Consider the following 25,648-nt stretch of genomic DNA (forward strand, 5'->3'; position numbering starts at 1 on the left):
CATACCACGGATGGACCCCACAGCTCTCAGCTACTGTGGGTGGATCCCAGAGCTCCCAGCCAGGGGGGGTTGTGCCAATCGGGTGTCCGCACTAAGCTCGGCATCAATATGGTGATCCCGGGGAAGCTTGGGCTCCCCAGGTTGCCTAAGGAGGGGTGAACCGGCCCAGGTTGGAAACAGAGCAGGTCAAAACTCCCGTGTCGATCAGTAGTGGGGTTGTGCCTGTGAATAGCCCCTGCAGCTTAGCCTGGGCAAGACAGTGAGACATGGTCTCTTTTTAGACACCCTCCATCCCCCGCAGAGACTGTATGGGGGGATGGGAGCACACATTGTGGGGATCCTGAACTGGTGGGAGGGAGGCACCATGTACCAGGGATCCCGAAACACAGAACAGGGACACCCACACACCAGGTATCTTGCAGCAAGAGCTGCGGTCTTGATTTACAGACTGCAAGTGATGGGGAATTTACCACTTCCCTTGCGGAGCTTGTTCCACTAGATAATTAGCCTCACGGTTAAAAAAATGGTCATTTCCAGTTGGGATTTTCTGACATCGACTGCAAGCCAATGGGGTCTTGTTCAGTCTTTGCCTGGTGAATTAAAGAACCCTTTAAATCACATAGTCCCCCATCTGGGAATTTGTAAAATGTATTTAAACCAGTGATTAAATCACCTCTTAACCTCCAGTCAAAGAAATCAATTGAGTTCTTCAGTCTCTCGCTGGAGACATTTTCCTTGTTTTTAAAGGCAAAAATCCTGATCTTTCCAATGGGAGCTGCTGCTTCAATGTTCAGTTTGGGGAGGGATTTGGCTGCACTCAGAGATCTGCCCGCGGGTTAGAATCTGCGAGCCGAAGGGTCGAACGCAAACAGCGTTTAGATGGGACCGTTAGTGCCGCCCGCGTGTGGCCACAGAGCAGAGTTTACAGCTGGAGCCTGGGACACTCCTGAACAAACTGGGCACAAAGCCTCTCGCGTGGGATCCTCGCCGTGCAGCAGGAGGCAGAGGGAAGCTGATTGTCAGGGCTCAGGGCAGCTCCCTGCCAGGCTGAGCCGGTGTCTGTGCTAAGCTCGGCATCAATCAGGTGATTCTGGGAAGTTTGGGGTCCCCAGGCTCCCAAAGGAGGGGGAAGCAGGTCACCCCTGGAGCAGGTTAAAGCTGCAGGGTGACAGTGGGGTTGCTGCCCCTGTGAACAGCTGCTGTAGCACCGCCTGGGCAGGACAGGGAGAGCCAGTTATACCCCCTCCAGCCTGTATCGGGGGATGGGAGCATTCACACCGTGGGGACCCACCCACCAGAGATCTACTGGGGGGAGAGTGGCACCCACACACCCAGGATGTTGTAGGGGGGGACAAGGGCATCCACACTCCGGGATCCTCTGCAGAGGGACGGACACCCACACATCCAGGATTCTGTATGGGGGGCAGAGGTACCCGGACACCTGGGCGGGGAAAGGGGGCACCGAAACATCCGGGATCTTACCTGGCAGGACAGCGGCGCCTGCAGCTCGACATGAGATGGGGGTGGGGGGAGCAGGAGCATTTCCCAGTTCCAGGCTGTCCCTGTCTGGCCCAGGCACAGAGCTCACAAGCAGAGTTTAAAGCTCCAGCTGCCAGGCTGCAAAACAAGCCGGGCCCTGTGGCTGGTGCCTGTGATCCCAGCATCTGGGGAGGCTGAGGCTGGTGGATCACTTGAGCTCAGGAGTTCTAGGCTGCAGGGGGCTGTGCCGATCGGGTGTCCACACTAAGTTCAGCATCAATATGGTGACCCCGGGGGAGCTTGGGGTCTCCAGGTTGCTTAAGGAGGGGTGAACCGGCCCAGGTCAGAAATGGAGCAGGTCAAAACTCCCGTGCCAATCAGTAGTGGGATCGCACCTGTGAATAGCCCCTGCAGCATAGCCTGGGCAAGACAGTGAGACACAGTCTCTTTTTAGACACCCCCCGCAGAGCCTGGAGGGGGGGATGGGAGCACCCACACGCTGGGGAATCTGACTTGGGGGGAGGGACGCACCCAAGCAACACGGATCTTGAAAAGAGGAACAGCGACACCCACACACCACAGAGCCTGGATGGGGGCAGGGGAACCACACACGGGAGCTAGTTCATGGGGTGGGGGACACACCCATATGCTCCGTTGCGCCATTCTTAATGAGAAGAACGGGGGCATCCGCACAACACGGATCCTTAACGAGCTGGGGGACACCCACACACTCCACTATTAACCAGGAGGGACAGGGGCACCAGACACCCCCAGTAGCGTGGAGAACCCCCACATCCACCGGATCCCTCATGGGGGGTAAGACAGAGGGGATTATAATGGGGCCCAGCGCACCCACGCACCGGGGATTGTTAAGGGTTGAAGGGACAGGGACACCCACACACACTGAGATCACGGCCTTGGAGGAACGCAAACCCTCCACAGAAGGACCTGGTCTGTTCCATGATGGCAGCCCAGCCTGGGTGAGTCAAAGTCTCTTTTTATACAGCCACGCCCCAGAGATCCTGACTAGGGGAGAGAGACACCCACCCACCAGAGATCCTTAATGGTCTAGGGTGCACCCACACACCAGGGATTCTTATGGGTGGGAGGAATGGAGACAGCCAGACACACTGAGATCACTTCCTCCCAGGAGCCTGGGCCAGACAGGGAGACACAGTCCCCCTTTACAGATCTGCCAGACAACCTTCCTCCCACTCCCTCCACACAATGTTCTTATCTGGAGGTGAAGCCAGGGAAACCACATGGAGGATTCTTATCTGGGGAACTGGGGGGACCCACTTACCACCAGAGATTCTTAAGGGCAGGAGGAACAGGGACTCCCACCTCTGTGGCATGGGGGTGGGTCGCATGCTGGGATCATCTGGGCATATTTCACCTCATCAGCTCCCTGCCATTGCCTTGGGGGCCCCTTGTTCGCTGCCTCTAGTACCCAGTTTAGCCTCCTTCCTGAGAGCTGAAACGCTTTGATCTATCTAAGGTCTGTGGGATCAATACGTGTCATGGTGTAATTCTGTGTTATTCGGGGGTCAGACTAGCTGAGCTAATGGCCCCTTCTGCCCTTAAACGCCATGAAAACATTTCCCTGGTTTCTCCTTGCGCCTGACAGACACCACGGTGAGGGGCCCAATAGAAGATCCTGGACACAGCGCTCTGGCTCTTACTTTACTTGGGGACGTCAGCGCTTTCCTAGCAAAGCTGCTGCTAAAGCGTTGGATTTGGGGAACGGTTCGGCTCCGATTCAGAGATCTGCCTGCGGGGTGTGAACCTGCCACGAGGAGCGGGAAACGCAACCAGCACCGGGAGGCGTTGGCTGAGCTCCAGGCTGCCCCCGTGTGGCCAACGCTTAGAACTGAGCAGCGGAGTTTAAAGCTGGCGCTGGGAGGGAGCTGAACACGCAGGGCACGAAGGCTCCTGCGTGTAACGCTTGTTGGGTGGGCAGCTGAGTGTAGCTGATTGCCGGAGTTCAGGGCTGCACCCCGGGGTGCTGAGCAGGTGTCTGTGCTCAGGTTGGCCTCGCTATGCTGGTTTCTGGGAAGTTTGGGGCCACCAGTTCCCCCTAGGGAGAGGGGAGCCCGCCGAGGAAAGGAGGCCGGCAAAACTCTGGTACCAATTGGCAGTGGGACTGCCCCTGTGAAGAGCCGCTGTAGCCCCGCCAGGGAGAGCCGGTCTCTCTTTATGCAGCCCCCGCCCCATTCCTCAGGACAAGGGTTGTGCTCAAAGATCTGTGCCCCGTGTTTTCACCTCCATGTGAAGCGCACAGTGCAAATAACCCTCAGTGCATCAGCTCAGTGCCAGGCTCCACTTCCACCCGCTCAGAACGCAGAGCTCCCAGGCTGAGCCTGAAATTGGAAGCAGGAGACCTCGTAACCAGCCGGGCCCCGTGGCTGAGCCTGTGATCCCAGCTCCTGGGGAGGCTGAGGCCGGCGGATCGCTTGAGCTCAGGAGGTCTGGGCTGTAGGGGGCTGTGCCAATCGGGTGTCCGCACTAAGTTTGGCATCAATATGGTGATCCCGGGGAAGCTTGGGGTCCCCAGGTTGCCTAAGGAGGGATGAACCGGCCCAGGTCGGAAATGGAGCAGGTCAAAACTCCTGTGCCAATCAGTAGTGGGATTGCACCTGTGAATAGCCCCTGCAGCGTAGCCTGGGCAAGACAGTGAGATATGGTCTCTTTTTATACACATCCCCCCGCAGAGCCTGGAGGGGGGATGGGAGCACCCACACGCTGGGGATTCTGACTTGGGGGGGAGGGACGCCCCCCTGCAACACAGATCTTGAAAAGGGGAACAGAGACAGCCACAGAGCCTGGGGGCAGGCAGGGGAAACCACACACGGGAGCTAGTTCATGGGGTGGGGGACAGAGACACCCACCAGAGATCCTGGATGGGAGCACCCACATGATGGGATCTTGAACTGGGAGGAGGGAAGCACCATGTACCAGAGGTTCTGAAGGGGGAACAGGGACACCCACACACCAGGTATCTTGCAGCAAGAGCTGCGGTCTTGATTTACACACGGCAGTGATGGGGAATTAACCAAATCCCGTGCGGAGCTTGTTCCACTAGATGATTAGCCTCACTGAAGTACCCAGATCTTTTAACAATAAGAAGTGAAATGAAATGGCCACATGATGGCAACAGAACCTAAGAAACGTGTTAGTCTCTAAGGAGCCACACGTACTCCTGTTCTTTTTGAGGATACAGACTAACACGGCTGCTCCTCTGAAACCTGAGATGAGAAGCCATGTTCTTGTTCAATGTGCATTGAAGCTGAAAAGGGAGATGTTTCCTCTTTGATTCCTAAGCCCCCAACTCTAATCCACTAAACACCCCTTTCCTCCCACAGCCAGGACTAAAACCCAGGAGTCATAACTGGTGGCCCCCCCCTTAACCTTCTCTCTGTGAGGAGGAAGAAGCTCTGAGACCCCTGGGCAGTCCCCTTGCCACCCTGCCTGGGCTGCACTTGAAACCCAATGGGGTTTCCTTGGGCAGTTCTGAATCTTGCTCCCAGGAAGGGTGTAATTTTAGGAGCAGGTTCCAAATAGTGCAATTAACCAGCCAGAAGGGACAGCAGGTATCGGTGTAGGAGCCATTGAAATAATCACAGCAAAGTAGTTCAGGGAAACTGTTATTAATGAAGTGTGAGTGAAAGGTGAGAATCTGATGGTGTCAGTGTCACACTAGAGGGCGCTGAGATGGTTTTAAATTTGTCATCCAACCCAGCCACCACCTAGCACATGGTTTAACCTCTTCTTCTCTTACCGTTGCTCCTTATCAGGGACGGGGAGAGACAACGAGCAATAGAAACAGAGACCTAGTGACCGACCCAACCTTTCTTTGCTCTGCAGTCACTCATCTTGCATCTGCGGCTGTTGAAGCTACAAGGCAGAGGACTAAGTACAACATTTAAACTGATGTTTGACCTCAGAGAATAAAACAAATGTGTCTGTAGAAAGAGGGAGTCGAGTTCAATCCCTGTCACCATCAATGTGCAAACCAGGAACCTGTTGGTGTCACTAGGCCTAAGTAAACCAAAGTTGTGAATTTGGGCCTGAGTGAACCCAAGTTCTTCCATGCTGTGAACTTTAACCAGCCTAAAGGCTTGGCTACACTTACAAATTCGCAGCGCTGCGGCAGGGTGTGAAAACACACCCTCTCCAGCGCTGCAGAAATTGCGCGCTGCAAAGCGCCAGTGTGGTCAAAGCCCCAGCGCTGGGAGCGCGGCTCCCAGCGCTGTCCGTTATTCCCCACAGGGAGGTGGAGTACGGACAGCGCTGGGAGAGCTCTCCCAGCGCTGGCGCTTTGACTACACTTAGCGCGTCAAAGCGCTGCCAAGGGCAGCACTGCCATGGCAGCGCTTTGAAGTGTAAGTGTAGCCAAAGCCTAAGATGCTAAAAAAACCGCAAGCAAAATGTGTAACTGTCAGCTGTCTCAGCTTGCAGCTGCAGGACAGTTTGAAACAGCAAAAAGCGGCGGGGAGGAGGGGGAGGAAAATCTGCATGCGTTTGTGCTGTGAAGGCCATAGATAAATATGCGAATGGGAACTTTTCTAACACGCTGAAATGTAATGTTTAAAGTAACTGCTGTTGGGAAGGGAGGGGTGAGGGGGAAAACCAAACAAAAGGCTTACACAAACAAGGGGGGTATAAATGCTGGGACCCCGCCTGCGCGCGGGTGTGCAGGATTTGAGATGCTTTTTCTCCCTGGCACCTTTTTTTGAGCTCAAATAAACGTGGTTTGCTTCTCCACCCTGGTGTGTTAATTAGTGCGACGCACACCGGGCAACGAACCTGCTGTTGCTCCACCTCGGGCCCTTTGAGCTGGCAACAAACCTGTTGCTTTGCATTCCTGATGTGTCACCATCATGTGGCTATTCTGTCTCAGTCCCTTTAATTAAAAAATTGTGTTTTTTTCATAGAAACTATATTTTCCTTGTAGAGACACAGGGGCAGATTAATCTACAAGGGGAAGGTGATTCCAAGGCAGTTCTGGAGGAGAAGGGAACATTTTCAGCATCACTAAATTATTTTGTTGTGCCTCACAGAGAGAGAGAGAGAGAAAATAAACCTATTAATTTGAGCTACCAACACAGTTCACAGCATGAAATACACAATTTTGTGTTCAATGAGTTGTGTTCATTTACATAATATGAAAAATATGTATTGGGCAATGCATGAAAACCTCAATGAATTGAACAACCCACTCGATATAGTCAATGTACTACAGAATATTTAAAGAAGTTAAGAAAGATGTGCTTATAAATTAATGTGTTGTGCCATTTACACACACACAAGACACAGAAGAAACTGAATTATTTGAGCTACTAAAATTTCCATTTTCTCACAGCATTTTAGGTCTCAAGGTTGTTTTAATTTGCTTATTTTTTTGGAACTAGAAATGGGGAAAGAGTACACTGAAGTCAGTGGAATTACCGCAGTGAGGGATTAGTCACATTTTTTGCCACTAACAAAACCTTTGTTAACACAGAGTTAACTTTGACTGTGACTATCTCTTACCTTCCAGAACATCGAGTTCAGTAAAACTCAAACTCTGGAAAAACAGGGAATACAGAGTGAGGGTACATGCCCAGATAACCTTAACTCTGCCCTCTAGAAGAGAATCCCTGATAGCATATGAGAACAAGGAAAGGTTTGGGGACAAATTACAGCTATTTCCCAAGAGTTTGTTTCTTCTGTAATTAATTGATCCTGGCCCCATCGATTGATCCTGGCCTGGTGTCTGGCTGTGGAATTTACTATTTACTATCTTTATCCCAGTATAGTTAAAGGCAAAACTGCTTTACAAAAGCTCCTTTATTCTAGGTTATACAAACAGGTCACTTCCCAGCTATTTCAAGGAGATGGAATTTTCCTGACCCACTGGGAACTTAAACTAACATGCTCAAGATCACACATTCCTTAGGAGAAAACGAAGGGGGGGGAAACCAAAACGTTGCTGATTTGCTACCCAAATGATCAATGAGACCTGAAAGTGAGACTGTGCAATTAACTGTCTGGTGCTACACTGACTCTGCAGTTACTTGGATGCAGACACACCCAGCTCTACGGTTGGTAAACGTACAGAGACTCTGCTGCTGCTCATGAACTAGCAGCACATGACCTCTAAGCAGCTGCCATTTGAATGTATCTGAAAGTCACAAGGAACAACAATCTGTGTTAAAGGAAGGCTGCCATTTACTACAGCCCCAGTTGATGCCGTGTGCACAAACAGAGGATTGAATGTGTAACAGGGAGTTTGTAAATCTTGGTTATTTTAGTTTTGTAACAGGCTCCTGTCCACCCCCAGTAGAGTTTTCAGTCCCAATGGCACCTTACTTACCAAATGTAATACAGACTAGTCCATGCCTCCCAAGTGGATGTGGTTCTTGTTCTTCTGCACATTGTAGCCCATGGAGGCCAAGGACCTGCAAATGTGTCTTCATGTGCCTTTGTTTAGTTGATGAAAACAAACCTAGACACTTAGCGGATTGGAACGGATTTCAGCTGAGGACATGTGTTTGCTAGGTTTTTATGCATTTGCACAGGAAAACATTGAGTGTGTCCATTCATTTCAGGAATCCCTATTTAGTGGAGCTCCTGAGCATACTGGAAATAGAATTAGTTTTATTTAAGAAATTGGGATACTTGGATTTGAACTAAGGGCCACTTGATTTATAGTCAAACACTCTGCCACTGAGCTATACCTCCATAACAGTTGCATAGGCAAGTCAGTGATCTTAAGGATTTTGAAGGACGGGCTCTGCCTCAGAGAGCTCCTTTTCTATTCCCAGGCCACAGGGGTTTTAAAAATAGGGTTTGATTAAACTTTATATACACATGTAGACACCACAGCTTGCACACCCACCAACATAGCTTCCCCCACTGACATAGCTACCACCTCTCGGGGAGATGGGTTAACTGCACGGACGGGACAGTTCTCTTCCCTCCGCTTAGAGCAGCTTCATTATTTATGAATAGGTGGGAAATAACCTCCTGAATGGATAGGAACCAATGTATCAGATATTGCTGTGTCTGCATTCAATATTGGTAACTAGTCATATTGGGCTGGATTAGTAGGAGCATTGCCAGCAGATCGAGGGAAGTGATTATTCCCCTCTAGTCAGCACTGGTGAGGCCACATCTGGAGCATTGCGTTCAGTTCCCCCCACCCCTCTGCCCCTCCCCTGAGACCCACCCTGTCCATCCAAACAGCATCTGATGTTTTCCTGTCTAGCCGGCTTGCTGCCTAGAACGAACGCTCCTTGAGTGGGGTGATCCACAGGGAGTAGCTCAAACCTCCAAAGTGCCTGGGGAGGGGCAGGACATTAGCCCAGCAAGGGAGGGGTGTGGCAGTGACATCACAAAGGCCTTTTGCAGGACCTCAGACTATTGGTCAAAGGTGGTGGGGAGGTGGTGACCTCACAGAGAGATGCTGACATCAGCCAGGCAGGACAGGGGCGAGGGGCCAGGGAAACCCCAGAGACCCCTGTGGCTTTGCTTCAGCAAGTCTCCTTCTCCAGGTCTCTCTTTGAGGACTGAGAGAGTATTCGGGTTCACGTACGTGAGCACCAGGAGGAACCTCTTTTGAGTTTTCTCCTTCCCTTTTCGTGATTTTACTAGAAAACAGAAGTCCCTGTTTAGAAGGTAAGAGCCTCCTCGAGAGAAGGGGTGTCATGGGCATGTCACAGTTCGGATGCCAGTGGCCTCCCTACACTATAAGGAAGTTCCCACCACCCTGCTCTGTGTTCGCAGGGCGGGAGAGAGCAGCATCCACGGCAGTGATTTGCTCCTGGCAGCCGGAGCAGAGCAGCAGGCTCAGCTGTGAGAATTTCCCAGAGTGATGAAAGGGGAGGGGCCCATGGCTCTGTAGCAGGAATGCAGGGCAGGTGAGTTCATGGCGGGCATTGTGGGATACTGGGGAAGGCCAGTTATGGTGATATAATGAACAGCAGTGTTTACTCTGTTACTTTAAGTTTGCTGTAAAAAGCTCTAGACCTCTTATTGAAGTCGTTTTATTTTGTCAGCAAAACAGGGCACTTTTGTCGCCAGACATGGCATTGCAGTGTGTACACCAGCCACAAGCCACTGACCGAGAGAGTGTTGTGTGTTTTTCACACACCTGAGCAATATAATTCTGCTGAAACAACTTTGTAGTGCAGACCTGGCCAAAGATTCACTCACACACAGCTTGCAAGGAAAACATCACCTGCTCCTCTGCTTTGCAGAATCCAAACACAACCAAAGCTTGTCAGGCCCTGGTGGCGATGGCAGGGAGTCAGGTGGGGGCAGACAGCGTATTATAGCTACCCACAGGCACCATGGCTTAGCTGGCTAAAGCTTCTGTTTTGTAAACAAGAGATCCTGGGTTCAACTCCCAGTGGTGCCTTGTTGACTGGTTGTTGGGGCACCTGGTATTGGCTACTGTCAGAAAACAAGGTTCAGAGCTAGATGGGCCTTTGGTCCAGCCCAGTGTGGTTTTTCTTATGGTTTAAATAACACTCACAGGCACTGATAACAGAGTTACTGAATGTTTGGGAGTTAGGAGCGGGTAGGTCAATGGTCCAGTCCCCACACAGATGACCCCTGTCTCCCTCTGGGACAGGGGCAGGTCTGAGCTCTCACCCAAATGCTCATTGTGGCTGCCAGAATCTGTGAGCAGCTTGTTTAGTTTACGGCAAAGGTTGAGTCCTGCTTTGTGCACTGTGTGTGAGAATGAAAATCCTAAACTGCCCTTTGAAATAACGAATGCAGCAGGACGTGTTATTGTCCCTCCCCCAAAGCAGACAGACCAATGGAGAAATGCCATCGAGTCCAAGGTGATACTCCTCTGCCATTTTACCTTTTTTGCTGGCTAAACTCCTTCTTATCTGCCTGGCCCAGGCTGTCCTCTGCCTCAGCTGCTGCTCCCGGCCTGCTCTAGAGTCAAACACGCAGGGCCCCAAGGGGAACAGAGGCTGGGACAGGGCAGCAGCCTGGGTTGGGCTGGGAAGATGCTGGGAGTTCTCGTTCCCTGAGAACTGGCCTGGCTCCCTTCTCAACAGCAAACAAATCAATTCCACGTCCCCTCCCCAGAAAAACCAGCCTGGAGCCAAGGGCAGCAGGGGACAATTCCCTGCAGTTCCCACCGAGGCAGAAGAGAACCAGGGTGTTTCTAGCAGAGCTTATGGAACTGACGTGGGGAAACCAACCTTTAACAACAGGCAGTTCCCGTTTAAGCTCAGTGTTTTTAACAATTTCTACAACATTAAATAACCCTTCAATCGTGGTGTCACCATCCATAACATTGTTTCAGCCTTATAGGTTCCTAAGTGCACAACTAAACATCTCTTCAAACACAAGGGAGTGGAGATCATTCAATGTTCAGAGTCATCCCACATAAAAGAACCATGTTGTCGTACATACGGGCCCCATCATGTGGCCATCGCCTTTCCCTCCTCTCTGTTAAAAGTTTTAGTATTTTGCACAGAAATTTTCTTCCCTCAGGAGAGACCTGGGAACCAGGGCTGCCAGCCAGACAAATACCTTTAAGAGGCGGCGTAATCTGTCAAAAAATGATCTCCCTCCTTCAGTTCAGTGACAGCCTGAAATGTTACTTATCAGGGCAGAGCCAGAGGATTGAAAGCAGCTACATGAAACCCCTGTGTAGCTAACAGGAATGAACACAAACACTCCCTTGTATCTGAAGAGATGTTTAGTTTTACCCTTGGTAAACTACAAGACTAAAGGGAAAGGCAGTGGTGGTGCCAGATATAAAGAGTGAAACATGAGACAATCATCATAGTTATGCCCATAGTGACTGCAAATTATTTCTAAATTCTTCTATTATCATCAGTGTATTATTTTCTCTGGAGTCTAGACATTGACTATATCTTGACCAAGAAATTTAGATCTTGATAAAATAATCGACTATCCCTGATTAAGGCAATGGACTTGATACCCACTGGGGTGTCCCTACACAGGTTCAAGTACTAACAACAGTGGCTGCCTTTTAGCCATAGCTTTTAATCAGGGCAATAAATTGATACGAACTCCTGTAAAATCATTTTCCAGCCCGACTCCTTCACCCACATTTGTTAGGGCATTGGGCCACCATGTGAACATTTCATTTCCCTCCTCAATTTCACACAGAGACACAATTTCCTTTGCACAGATCCATGAACAGCAAAACCTCCCTGTGTCTCTTGTCATAGCCAGGGCATTCGATTCCATTGAAACCTTCTCTCCTGCAATGGCAATGGTCAGACAGAGGGGACGTGGCCACCTTCACCTCTGACAGTGAGATATTGGCTCAGCTCTTTCTTTATGCTGCTGTTGTTAGTCCATGAAACATCAGGGATGGAATGCAAGGCTGAGTTCACGCACCAGCCCCCTGAAACATTTCAGTGCCCCAGAGAAATCCTGACCCCGGCTGTTGGAATGATATGGTGGAGATTCTAATAGGAAAGGGACTGTCTGAATTGTCAGTGTGGGGAATGAACAACAATCTATAGCAATGTCATTAACCACAAAGTATCAGAGGGGTAGCCGTGTTAGTCTGGTTCTGTAGAAGCAGCAAAGAATCCTGTGGCACCTTATAGACTAACAGACCTTTTGCAGCATGAGCTTTCGTGGGTGAATACCCACTTCTTCGGATGCAAGTAGTGGAAATTTCCAGGGGCAGGTTTATATAGGCAAGCAAGAAGCAAGCTAGAGATAACGAGGTTAATTCAATCAGGGAGGATGATGCCTTGTTCTAGCAGTTGAGTGAAAAGCAAGGGAGGAGAAACTGGTTCTGTAGTTGGCAAGCCATTCACAGTCTTTGTTTAATCCTGAGCTGATGGTGTCAAATTTGCAGATGAACTGGAGCTCAGCAGGTTCTCTTTGAAGTCTGGTCCTGAAGTTTTTTTGCTGCAGGATGGCCACCTTAAGATCTGCTATTGTGTGGCCAGGGAGGTTGAAGTGTTCTCCTACAGGTTTTTGTATATTGCCATTCCTAATATCTGATTTGTGTCCATTTATCCTTTTCCTTAGAGACTGTTCAGTTTGGCCGATGTACATAGCAGAGGGGCATTGCTGGCATATGATGGCATATATTACATTGGTGGACGTGCAGGTGAATGAACCGGTGATGGTGTGGCTGATCTGGTTAGGTCTTGTGATGGTGTCGCTGGTGTAGATATGTGGGCAGAGTTGGCATCGAGGTTTGTTGCATGGATTGGTTCCTGAGCTAGAGTTACTATGGTGCAGTGTGTGGTTGCTGGTGACAATATGCTTCAGGTTGGCAGGTTGTCTGTGGGCGAGGACTGGCCTGCCACCCAAGGCCTGTGAAAGTGTGGGGTCATTGCCCAGGATGGGTTGTAGATCCCTGATGATGCGCTGGAGGGGTTTTAGCTGAGGACTGTATGTGATGGCCAGTGGAGTCCTGTTGGTTTCTTTCTTGGGCTTGTCTTGCAGTAGGAGGCTTCTGGGTACACGTCTGGCTCTGTTGATCTGTTTCCTTATTTCCTCGTGCGGGTACTGTAGTTTTGTTAACCACAAACACACTCTCATCCTGCTCCAGCTGGAAGGGAAATGGGCAGGAACTCTTGCTGTTCAGCCAAGGACACACTTACACTAATGCAGCCTTGAGTGTGCTGGGGGAGCTGGTCTGAGCAATTTGAAGTGACAATTCTGTGAGAACAGAATCATAGTGTAGTGAAGTAACTGTACATTAAGTACTTGTAGCTGAGTGGTTAATGTGACAGACTAGAAATCCATTGGGCTCTCCCCACACAGGTTTGAATCCTGCCAACTATGGAGGCATTAGTATGTTGCTAGTACCTGAGTGTCTACAGAGCCAGATCTGGTCTCACTGTGAGGCTGGCTATACTTAAAATGTTGCTATGACACTGCTCTAGCACGGTGGAGTAGACAGCTGCTACAGTGACTGGAGGAGTTTTCCATCCCTGTAATAGCTACATTGACAGAACAATCTTTCCTTTCACTTAGCACTATCTAACCACGGCTTAGGTCAGCTTAATTATACTGGTTTTGGGGTTTTTCACACCCTGAAAGACCATCATGCTCTACCAACTGAGCTAGCTAGATTTAAAGTCAGTCAACTGCCCAGTCGCAGTGTAGAAGGAGCCTGAGGGTGTTTATTTGTGAGCTGAGGTTCCCTGTCTGACATTTGCCTTTTTTCCTGGTTCGTTATGTCTCCAGCGAGCAAACTGGAGCTGTCACAAGGCTGGTTAGATGCTGCTTTCTAGCCCAGAGAGCTGGGGTTGATTTAACATGCTGTCGCCATCAGCTGGTCAGAGTAACCAGGGTGGGAGGGTGGAATTTAGGATTCTCCCACCAAGGGGAGGTGCTGTTGGACTCATCTAGTGGGGGAGAGTCTGAGTCTGAGTTCCCCACATGCCACACACACATTTTCACAGGGAATCAGGTCCCCTGGGGAAAAACTCAAAAGAAGCTCAGGCCCAGGAGTGTCAGAGAAGGGAATCGCTGTTTTCCTTAAGAGGTGGGTGAAGGAAACCTGCAGGTCCTTAGATCCCTCCAGCGCCTGATAGAACCATTTATGGGGAAGGTCTGGGGAAGCCGAGGAGGACAAGGAGACGGGAAAAGGGCTTGCAGCTGTTGTGCAATCCCCATGCTCCCAGCAGAAGGGTCTGGGGGGCTCAGCACTCAGAACTCACAAGATGGCAAAGCTCAGAGCCCCGTTACACGGAGTCAGAATGTGATCAGCTCACACCCAGGGGGAGCAACACCCCTCCCTTGGTCTCTGTGCCAGAGCTCCTATCAGCTCAGTCCTTCCCGCAAGAGCGGGCTGCTGAGAGGGTTGTGATGGGGTAAATGAAGGCAGAGGAGGATTGTTCCTCATGGGGGTTTTTTTGTGTGTCTCTGTGATCCTGCTGGAGGAAGCATCATTTGAGTTTGTTTCAGTGACTTGGGCTGGGCTGAGGTTGTGACCCTGAGCACAGGGGTTCTCTGCTCTTAGCCCCTCAGGGAATGGACAATGGAGCAGTTTCAGAAAGTGGCTAGAAAGTAGCCTAAGAACATGTAGCATAAGTGAGAGGAAAGCCACTATTATCAGCTTCCCTGGTGGTCTAGTGGTTAGGATTTAGCACTTTCACTGCCAAGGCCTGGGTTCAATCCCCAGTCAGGAAAAAGTGACTTTAAACCAAAAAATCTTCAGTTGCAATGTAAATAAATCCATTTTATTTTCCTGATTCCCCCATCTTCCCAGTGTCTCCATGGCAGGGCTGGCTCCAGGCACCAGTGCAGCAAGCAGGTGCCTGGGGCAGCCAATGGAAAGGGGAGGCTTCAGCAGCAATTCGGCCCTCTCAGTCCCTGTCAGAGGGAAGGACTTGCAGCCAAAAGTGGCAGAGGTAGAGCTGCTGCTGATTTCAGCTTTTTTTATTTTTTTTCTGCTTGGGGTGGCAAAAACACTGGATCTGGCCCTGCGCCATGGAAGACAATTTGTTAAATCCAAGATGAGTGGAGCTCTATCAGTTCTCAGCCTGAGTCCTTAGGTCTTAATCCTGAGGATATTGTCCCCTCATGGGTCCATTTCCCGCCTCTCTTTCCTAGGGAAGCACAATTTTCCTTGCACCGACACAGGAACAGCAAGATCTTTCTCTGTCCCTTGTGCAAAGCAGGGGGCCAAATTCCATGGAAACAATGGACAAGCAGGGGGCCCTGGGCACATCCAGCCCTGGCTGTGAGATGTTCCCTCCCCCCTTCCTTTATGCCCCTGTTGTTATTTCATGGATTGTCTGGGATGGGGGAAAAGCTGAGTTCACTCCAGGTGGAGGGGAAAAAGGACCCTGAAAGTCTCAGGACCCAACCCCTGCTACCAGGATCACCGAGGTGCTGGGGATTTGAGTAGGAAAGGGACTGTGTGAATTGTCAAGGTGGGGAATGAATAACAATCTACCACAAGATCCACCTCATTAATCAGTGACACAGGCTAATCCTGCTGCTGATAGAAGGGAAACTGGGAGTGATTCTTTGCTGTTCAGCCATGGAAACAGTGACCCAATTGCACCGCAGTGAATGTGCTGGGGAAAGCTGGACTTCACAGGCAGGTGGAAACACCTGGAGCTCCCCACCCCACTTCTGCCACCAGGGTGAGGTGTTGAGCTGCTCACAGTGTCCCCCACCATGACCTTGCAGCACGGGGTGGCAGCACCCCCCACCCAATGCAGGGGAGAGGGCTGAGTGTATCTCTGCACCCTGAGACCAGGGCACAAACTCTCTCTGCCCCACACATAGAATCTGGCCCTGCTGCAAAGTGACCCCTATGAACAATTAACCTCCAGGAGAGCAGGACTGGCCCTCAGAGAGTGGAATGGGCTTCTCGTGCGGCTTATAGGTCACTGGATACAGTGGAAACAGGAGGGCTCTGAGTGTAATCCATAGCCCACCTAACCCCTGTGGGAATGTAGCTCAGTGGTAGAGCACATGCCTTGCATGTATGAGGCCCTGGCTTCAATCCCTGGCATCTCCAAATTCACTTTTTCACCCTGGTGCTTTGCTCATGCCCAGCTGGGATGTGGCTCACCAGTCTCCCTGCACCAGTTTCAATCCTGCTCAGTAAGGGGCAAGTGCCAATTGCATGGAAGGTGGGTGTTCTGCTCCTAAGTCACCTTGGTACATTTAAGATTCCCACCCGCTGTGCTGCTTGGGACAAGGGTAGATGAGAAGGGTGAATCCTCCAGCACTGGAGGGAAAGGTCCCATCTGCACAGACTGAGAGGCAAGGAAACACAGGGGCAGTCAGTGCTCAGAGAGGAGAGAGGTCAGTGATTCACACCCAACAGGGGACACTGTCTTTTTGAGGTGAGTGCAGCTGGTTTGGGATGGTGCTGACGATGGGTAGAAAAAAGGCTGGAGTCAATGACAGATGAGACCACAGAAGGGGAAAGGGAATGGCAGCCCCACAGAAGGTCCTGGGTGCTCAGATGTCCCAGTTATTGCACCCTGGCCTGTCACAGAGAGAGAAAAGACCCAGCGGGACCCAGCCTCCCTACAGTGATCCCATGGACAAGAACCTGGCTGGGAGTGGGGTGAAGGTTCCCTCTGGGCAAAGGGGAGCTGAAATCCCTCAGTGTCCTGGAGTTTAAGCAATGGAAGCTTCAAACCCTGCAGGGGTGTGGGCTGAGGTGAGTCAGCAGAAGGTTGGGCTGGACAGGGGTGGCAGGTTTGTACAATTTTTGGTGGTGCCCAGAATGGGACCAAGTCCTGCCCCACCCCCCCACACACACCTGCCTAAGGCTCTGGGAGGGAGTTTGGGTGTGGGAGGGAGAGGGGCTGGGCTCTGGGAGAGTTTGGGTGCAGGGTCTGGGCTCAGTCAGGGGGTTGTGCTGCAGGAGGGTGTGCAGGGGGCAAGCTCTTGGAGGGAGGTTGGGTGCAGGTGTGGGGTCTGGGTTGGGGTTGGGGGTGCAGGAGAGGGTGAGGGGTGCAGCATTTACCTCGGGCATCTCCCAAAAGCAACCTGCACCCTCCTCTGGCAGCAGCCCCTAAGCAGGAGGGCCAGGGGTGTCTCTGTGCATGGCTGCCCGCAGACTTCACCCTTGCAGCTCCCATTGCCACAGTTGGCAGAGTTGGCACTCAGGGCGGGGCAGCGCACGGAGACCTCCCCCACACCAGGGACATGCCAGCTGCTCCTGGGAGTGGCGTGCCACATGGAGTGAGGGCGGGCAGGAAACCGCCTTAGTCCCCTTGTGCTGCTGGCGGTGGTGGCGGGGGTCCCTGGGCCCTTTTAAATTGCCCAAGGGTGGCAGGCAGCACTGAAGGGGACACTCCCAAGGGCCTAACGTTGCTTTGCACAATGATAAATCTTGGAACAGGACAGAAATGAAATGGCAGCAGAACCTAAGGAATTAAAAGCCTCCGGATTCTTGTGTGTGCACTGACTCCGAATGGAAACTGTAATTTGACTTGCTTTGTGTCTGCGGCTGGTAAAATATCAAGGCAAAATCATTCCAGTGATCGTGACCCTGGGATTGAGGAGGCTTTGGTCTTATTAAAATGTAACTAGCATGTTACACTTGTGTTTTTAAAGGTGGCTTCCCCAAGCAATCCCAAGTTGTTCTTCCCACAGCTGGCTGATGGGGGGCAGCAGGGGATCTCCCCAATCTGGGGGAATCTCTCTGGGCCCCACTGTTAATTCTCCATCCTTTCTCCCCCTAACCATGCCCACCCCTCCCCCCACATTATCAATGTTTTGGAGAAACCCCTCCCTCCCTTTATGGGATACAGACTCTGTGACAGAGACTGACTGGGGCTCCTCTCTGCACGGCCCCAGTGGGGAAGGAAAGAGACTGGAGGGAGGGGGAGAAGACGGGCAGAAGGAGTCAAATGGGGCTAAACCAAAACAGAGGAGATTTTCTTTCTGTCAAAATGTCCTCGAGTCTCATGGCTGAAAAGCCGCATCTTGAATTAGGTTTGATGCATCAGCCTTTCAATTACCAGGCAAAGGTGTGAATCACAGAGACTGATAACTGCCTGCTTCCCAGCTTTGCCTAAGGCTTTGGCTACACTTGCACTTCAAAGCGCTGCCGCGGCAGCGCTTTGAAGCGCTAAGTGTAGTCAAAGCGCCAGCGCTGGGAGAAAGCTCTCCCAGCGCTGTCCGTACTCCACCTCCCTGTGGGGAATAACATACAGTGCTGGGAGCCGCGCTCCCAGCGCTGGGGCTTTGACCACACTGGCGCTTTGCAGCGCCGCAATTTGCAGCGCTGGAGAGGGTGTGTTTTCACACCCTGCTGCAGCGCTGCAAATTTGCAAGTGTAGCCAAGGCCTGAGAAGCACCTGCACTGGTGCAACTGGTTAGCGCAGAGGGGGCTACTGCTGGGATTATGAATTCAAGCCTTATTTGGAGCACTGGTTTTTATTACCTGTGTAGTTTCCCCAACTTGCTTTGCTTAATTTGCATGGAAAGTGCCCTACTAGGAAAAGGAGAGTAAGTTCTAAAATATGGAAGTAGGTGCATAGCTTGGAAACATCCCCCCTGTGCTGCCATTAGTTCCAGTAGATTGTTCACTGGCAGCCTGAATTGATTTCTTTGCTGCTGTGAAAGCTGCCACGAAAAGTCTCTGGTCACCAGAGCTCCCTGCTTCTTCCAGCACATCTCTGGCTCCTTCCCTGCCCCAGTCACTGCTGTAGGAGGGTCCTATATACACTGAGCCTAAAACTTTTCCAAGCCTTCTTAGCGCAGTTGGCAGCGTGTCAGTCTCATAATCTGAAGGTCCTGAGTTCAAGCCTCAGAGAAGGCAATGGCTTTTGCTCCCTGCTTCAGATTTTCTACAGGAAATCAGAGAAAAGAAACTAGAGGAGAGTGGTTTCTAGACACCCTCCCACCCATCTCTCACTTTCTAGGGCATTTTCTTTTCCTTCTCTATGGACCTTGTATTTTTCACAGAGCAGAATAAAACAAAAACATGCAAGTCCAAGCCTAATACAGTATGAAACTCAATACAGATCAAATCTCACCCTCAGAGATCTTCCAATAAGCTTCTTTTGCAGACTAGATTTATTTTATGTCTGGGTCCAATCTTTTCACCTCGTATAGTCCGTGTTCCAGCTCAGGTGGTAGCTAGGGGATGTCTCATGACTGCAGCCATGTTTGTTCAGTTCCACCCCCTTATACAGCTTTGGTACAAGGCAGGAATTCTTTGTCTCTCTTCTGGAGAAGAGCCCCAGGTTTAAGATGGATTCCTGTACCAGGTGACATGGTCACATGTCCTGTGAGTCCCCAAGCCTTCATGCTTCCTTGCCTGACTCACAGATGGTGCAGGACAGAGCCATCTCCTGTCAATTGTCCTGGTTAATAGGAGCCATCAAGAGTCCAAACCACTATTAATGGCCCACACTTTGCATCATTACAACAGGACCTCAGAGTTATAGTTCATATTTCTAGTTTCAGATACAGGAATGATCGGTTTATACAAATAGGATGAACACACACAGTAGATTATAAGCTTTGTAATGATACCTTACAAGAGACCTTTGCATGAAGCATAGTCCAGTCACTTTATATTCACACTCATTAGCATATTTTCATAAAATCACATGGAGTGCAACGTCACAGCAGGGAAAGGGTTTTACTGCAGCACCTGGGAGCAGTTGAGTTGCATGTTCAGGCTGTGGTATGAGTTCCTCCAGGTTTCTTGTAAGCAGACAGGGACCTTCGCGGGTGCTCTCGATACAGGAATGGCCCCGACACGATAAAGTGATGGGGATTGCATTTTCCTTTTTTATTTCTGTATTTCCAATGACATTTCTGTTTGTGATTTCGTTTTGCTTTGTATAACTGTGTTTTCTCAGGGATTTGATATTTAACTGAAAAAAGAATAAGGTCTCAGGGCGCCGGATGGAGGAGCAGGCTGGGGCTAGGACTGCTAAGAGAGCGAGAGTAGCAGGTTTTCTGCATTGTTTCCTGCCCTCATTTTCATGACTAGTTTCTCTTCTGCACGGAATTTGCTTTTTTATGTGCAAGCCTGGCTAGCTCAGTTGGTAGAGCATCAGACTTTTAATCTGAGGGTCCAGGGTTCAAGTCCTTGGTCAGGTAAAAAGAGAACAGTTCCCCACAAAAGGAAAGAAGGCATCTCTTCAAGATGTTACTTGACATCACCTTTTCCCCCAGGAATTCGCCTTTCACTAGGAAGGGCCATGTACTGCCTGGGACTGAAGGGGCAACTTCCTCACATGCCCACTGGCCTTTCACAGTCTGGTTTAAGAAAGGCCTCTGGGAGCTGCAGCAAACTGCTGCAGGCCAACTTGGTGAGCAAATGCAGGGCTGCCCCCACAGGGTCATACACACCAGAGCTCAGCAGAGTTCTGGGGGTTCCCTATTGGTCCCATGGTGTAAGGGCAGCACTCGGGGCTTTGAATCCTGCAATCTGAGGTGGAGTCTCAGTGGGATCTGAGGACAAACCCTGTTCCACAAACCCTGCTGGGTCTTCCAAGGCTCTATCTTGCTTTCTCAAAGGCCATGAAAGCCTGTCTTTTGTCCACTGGCTGTTGTGACTTGAGCACAAGAGGGGATGTTTGATCCAGAAGCCTGGCCATGCCTGGAGTCCTGTAGGTAGGGATGCGAGCTCCATTTCCTCTGAGTCCTGAAGCTGGGCTGCAGCCTGGCCTAGGAGGCAGCCCTATTGGTTGACCTACTGGCCCAAAGTCACTTGGGCGGCTTTGGTGTTCCCCAGGGATGCTGAAGGGCCTAAGGAAGGGAGGCTCAATACTCCCCCCTATCAGTCAGGGCGGAAAAGGAGGGCTGCAAGAGTGGGCAGGTTGATGGCTGGGCCTTCTAGCGTTCAGTTGGGGGCGAGGTGGGGGAACGCAAACTGGGAGAAATGGTTGCTGACCTGTGAGGAATGGTTTGGCTGGTGGCGTAAGTGGACCTTGTCATTACCTACAAGGTTGTCATGCTCAAGACCCATCTGTGGGGAATTTCCTGAGCCATGTGTTTCCCCCTGCTCCACGAATGCTGCTAAGACCGAACACGATGGCCTTCCACTTCCTGTGGGGCAATAGGACGTCCCTACTTAGTCAGGAGAAGTGCGGCTTTTCTGCCATATTAGAAGGGGGGTTGAGTCTGGTGGGCCTTGAAGCCTTTTACGGCTCTACTTTTTTGTGTTTCAATTTTCAGTGGGTGGCTGAGCTGGAGGGCAGGTCAGGCCCAAGGGGAATGGTGGTGCAACCGCAAAGAACCCCACTAACTCTTCCGATATGGCTGTATTTTCTTTTTACCCCACAGGGTGCAGCACCAGGTATGGAATGGCCGATGATGGCAGAAGGGGGAGGAGATTAGGAAGCCCCCCTCCCCCGGTGTTCTTCTATTCCCACCTTACACCCTACAGGATTTTCAGTGGGTGGCTAGGTGGAAGGTGCTTCCAGGATGGCTTCATGCGCAACAGTGGCCACTCTCACAGCAGCGGTGGCCACAGCAGCGAGGCCCCCCTCCCTTTGGCTCAGTCTGAACAGAGGTCAATGTACCACTGGGTGAGACAGGCTAATTTTAGGGAGCTTCCTCTGATGGTGAGAAACTGTCCCCAGAACTTACTGACAGGAGCTTTAAAGTATTTGCAAAAAAATTCATCTCGCCTTCGTGGGTGCTCGCAATGATGCCCTTTTTGTGTGCCAGGGCTGACAAAAACATCCCAGACAGAGAAGCAGCAGGCCAAAAAAGTGCCATTTATATGCTGAAGTAGCTCAGCGCTGGACATCTAGAGGTTCCCTAGTTCAATCCCAGGCTTTGGCATGCTCTTTTGGTCCCTTTGTGTGCTGTGGTGGGATGTTTTCTGGAAGCACAGCAGTGCCTTTACCCACCATGAGTTCCTCATTTTGGGCTCCCAAGGAAGAAAAGACAGCATGGACTTGTGCACCGAGTTGGCCCACCTGACCTTTCTTTCTTCTCTTGCTCTTTCTCAGCAAGTGGAAGAAAAAGAAGCTCTGCCTCTAGCTGGAGTCAGAAGGGTGACGTAAGGATGACTTCCTGAATGCCGGCTCCAGTCCTTTGCTCTACCAGCTGACCTATCGAAGGGCTGCCACCTCTCTCTCCAGGTTCGCCCATCGGTGTGTTCAGAATGGAGAGGGGTCACTAGTGGTGTTCCCCAAGGGTCAGTCCTAGGACTAATCCTATTCAACTTATTCATAAATGATCTGGAGAAAGGGGTAAACAGGGAGGTGGCAAAGTTTGCAGATGATACTAAACTGCTCAAGATAGTTAAAACCAAAGCAGATTGTGAAGAACTTCAAAGAGATCTCACAAAACTAAGTGATTGGGCAACAAAATGGCAAATTAAATTTAATGTGGATAAACGTCAAGTAATGCACATTGGAAAAAATAACCTCAGCTATACATACAATATGATGGGGGCTAATTTAGCTACAACTAATCAGGAAAGAGATCTTGGAGTCATCATGGATAGTTCTCTGAAGATGACCACGCAGTGTGCAGTGCCAGTCAAAAAAGCAAACAGGATTTTAGGAATCATTAAAAAAAGGAGAATAAGATAGAGAATATCTTACTGCCTTTATATAAATCCATGGTAGACCCACATCTTGAATACTGCATATAGATGTGGTCTCCTCATTTCAAAAAAGATATACTGGCACTAGAAAAGGTTCAGAGAAGGGCAACTAAAATGGTTAGGGGTTTGGAACGGGTCCCATATGAGGAGAGATTAATGAGACTAGACCTTTTCAGCTTGGCAAAGAGAAGACTAAGGGGGGATATGATAGAGGTCTATAAAATCATGAGTGGTGTGGAGAAAGTGAATAAGGAAAAGTTACTTACTTGATCCCATAATATAAGATCTAGGGGCCACCAAATGAAATTAATAGGCAGCAGGTTTAAAACAAATACAAGGAAATTGTTCTTCACACAGACACAGTCAACATGTGGAACTCCTTGCCTGATGGGGTTGTGAAGGCTGGTGCTATAAGGGGGTTTAAAAGAGAACTAGATAAATTAGTAAGTTTCAGAATGGAAGCCATGTTAGTCTTTATCAGCAAAAAGAATGAGGAGTACTTGTGGCACCTAACAGACTAACAAATGTATTTGAGAAACAGCTCTGACATCATAATAAAAAAGGCTGACAAAGGAGGTGCTGTCGTCATCATGAATAGGTCGGAATATGAGCGAGAGGTACCTAGGCACCTCTCAAACACCACATTCTACAAGCCATTACCCTCTGATCCCACTGAGAGTTACCAAAAGAAATGACACCATCTGCTCAAGAAACTCCCTGAAAAAGCACAGGAACAAATCTGCACAGACACCCCTAGAACCTCGACCAGGGTTATTCTATCTGCTACCCAAAATCCATAAACCTGGAAATCCTGGATGCCCCATCATCTCAGGCATTGGCACCCTGACAGCAGGATTGTTTGGCTATGTAGACTCCCTCCTCAGGCCCTACTCTACCAGCACTCCCAGCTATCTTTGAGACACCACTGACTTCCTGAGGAAACTACAATCCATTGGTGATCTTCCAGAAAACACCATCCTGGCCCCTATGGAGGGAGAAGCCCTCTACACCAACATTCCACACAAAGATGGACTACAAGCCGTCAGGAACAGTATCCCCGATAATGTCATGGCAAACCTGGTGGCTGAACTTTGTGACTTTGTCCTCACCCACAACTATTTCACATTTGGGGACAATGTATACTTTCAAGTCAGCGGCACTGCTATGGGTACTCACATGGCCCCACAGTATGCCAACGTTTTTATGGCTGACTTAGAACAACGCTTCCTCAGCTCTCGTCCCCTAACGCCCTACTCTACTTGCCCTACACTGATGACATCTTCATCATCTGGACCCATGGAAAAGAAGCCCTTGAGGAATTCCACCATGAGTTCAACAATTTCCATCCCACCATCAACCTCAGCCTGGACCAGTCCACACCAGAGATCCACTTCCTGGACACTACAGTGCTAGTAAGCGATGGTCACATAAACACCACCCTATACTGGAAACCTACTGACCGCTATACTTACCTACATGCCTCCAGCTTCCATCCAGACCAGTCCACACGATCCATTGTCTACAGCCAAGCTCTAAGATACAACCGCATTTACTCCAACCCCTCAAACAGAGACAAACACCTACAAGATCTCTATCAAGTGTTCTTAACTACAATACCCACCTGCTGAAGTGAAGAAACAGATTGACAGAGCCAGAAGAGTACCCAGAAGTCACCTACTACAGGACAGGCCCAACAAAGAAAGTAACAGAACCCCACTAGCCGTCACCTTCAGCACCCAACTAAAACCTCTCCAGCGCATCATCAAGGATCTACTACCTATCCTGAAGGACAATCCCTCACTCTCCCAGATCTTGGGAGACAGGCCAGTCCTTGCTTACAGACAGCCCCCAACCTGAAGCAAATACTTACCAGCAACCACACAACAAAAACACTAACCCAGGAACCTATCCTTGCAACAAAGCCCGTTGCCAACTCTGTCCACATATCTATTCAGGGGACACCATCATAGGACCTAATCACATCAGCCACGCCATCAGAGGCTCGTTCACCTGCACATCTACCAATGTGATATATTCCATCATGTGCCAGCAATGCCCCTCTGCCATGTACATTGGCCAAACCAGACAGTCTCTACATAAAAGAATAAATGGACACAAATCAGACATCAAGAATTATAACATTCAAAAACCAGTTGGAGAACACTTCAATCTCCCTGGTCACTTGATAACAGACCTAAATTCGCAATATTACAACAAAAAACCTTCAATAACAGACTCCCACGAGAGATGCTGAATTGGAATTAATTTGCAAACTGGACACCATTAAATTAGGCCTGAATAAAGACTGGGAGTGGATGGGTCATTACACAAAGTCAAACTATTTCTCCGTGTTTATTTGTCCCCCTACTGTTACTCACACCTTCCTGTCAACTGTTGGAAATGGCCGTCCCGATTATCACTACAAAAGGTTTTTTTCTCCTGCTGATAATAGCTCACCTTAACTGCCCACTCTCATTATAGTGTGTATGGCAACACCCATTTTTTCGTGTTCTCTGTGTGTGTATATATATATATCTTCCTGCTGTATTTTCCACTGCATGCATCCGATGAAGTGGGTTTTAGCCCACGAAAGCTTATGCTCAAATAAATTTGTTGGTCTCTAAGGTGCCACAAGTACTCCTGTTCTTTTTGCAGATAAATTAATGGAGGTTAACTCCATGAATGGCTATTAGCCAGGCTGGGTAAGGAATGGTGTCCCTAGCCTCTGTTTGTCAGAGGGTGGAGATGGATGGCAGGAGAGAGATCATTTGGTCATTACCTGTTAGGTTCGGTCCCTCTGGGGCACCTGGCATTGGCCACTGTTGGCAGATAGGATGCGGGGTTGGATGGACCTTTGGTCTGACCCAGTATGGCCATTCTTATGTTCTTATGAAGGGAGGGGCAGAGCACCACAACAGAGTTTCTGTAGTGTAGTGGTTATCATGTTTGCCTAACATGCAAAAGGTCCCTAGCCTGAAACCAGGCAGAAACGTGATGGTTTAACTTTCCCAGCTCCTACTGGCCTGTCCCTGCTGTTGTAGGAGCAGCAGTGATTTCTTTGCTCAAAAGGTCTGTTATACTTCCCCTGCTCCCACTTTTGTCTCCACTCCCTCTCTGAATGCCTGTGAAGTGGCTTTTCCCCTCCCGTTCCCCCCTGGA

The 25,648-nt window shown here is 50.0% G+C and overlaps 1 protein-coding gene and 5 non-coding genes across 6 annotated transcripts in view; 5 read left to right on the forward strand and 1 right to left on the reverse strand.

The window, feature by feature from the left end:
- Nucleotides 1-25,648, forward strand: part of LOC120375572 (zinc finger protein 850-like) — a gene marked incomplete at both ends in the record, with an annotated part of 169,196 nt that overhangs the window by 82,756 nt on the left and 60,792 nt on the right. The gene's annotated exons all lie outside the window — the stretch shown is intronic.
- On the reverse strand, nucleotides 8,131-8,203 carry TRNAY-AUA. The gene has a single exon. It is a non-coding gene; the product is annotated as a tRNA-Tyr (tRNA).
- TRNAE-UUC lies at nucleotides 14,551-14,622 on the forward strand. Its single transcript has one exon. It is a non-coding gene; the product is annotated as a tRNA-Glu (tRNA).
- Nucleotides 15,893-15,964, forward strand: TRNAA-UGC. The gene has a single exon. It is a non-coding gene; the product is annotated as a tRNA-Ala (tRNA).
- TRNAM-CAU lies at nucleotides 18,658-18,730 on the forward strand. The gene has a single exon. It is a non-coding gene; the product is annotated as a tRNA-Met (tRNA).
- TRNAK-UUU lies at nucleotides 19,953-20,025 on the forward strand. Its single transcript has one exon. It is a non-coding gene; the product is annotated as a tRNA-Lys (tRNA).

Source organism: Mauremys reevesii, linkage group 12, assembly GCF_016161935.1.
Source record: "Mauremys reevesii isolate NIE-2019 linkage group 12, ASM1616193v1, whole genome shotgun sequence".
Lineage (NCBI taxonomy): Eukaryota > Metazoa > Chordata > Testudines > Geoemydidae > Mauremys > Mauremys reevesii.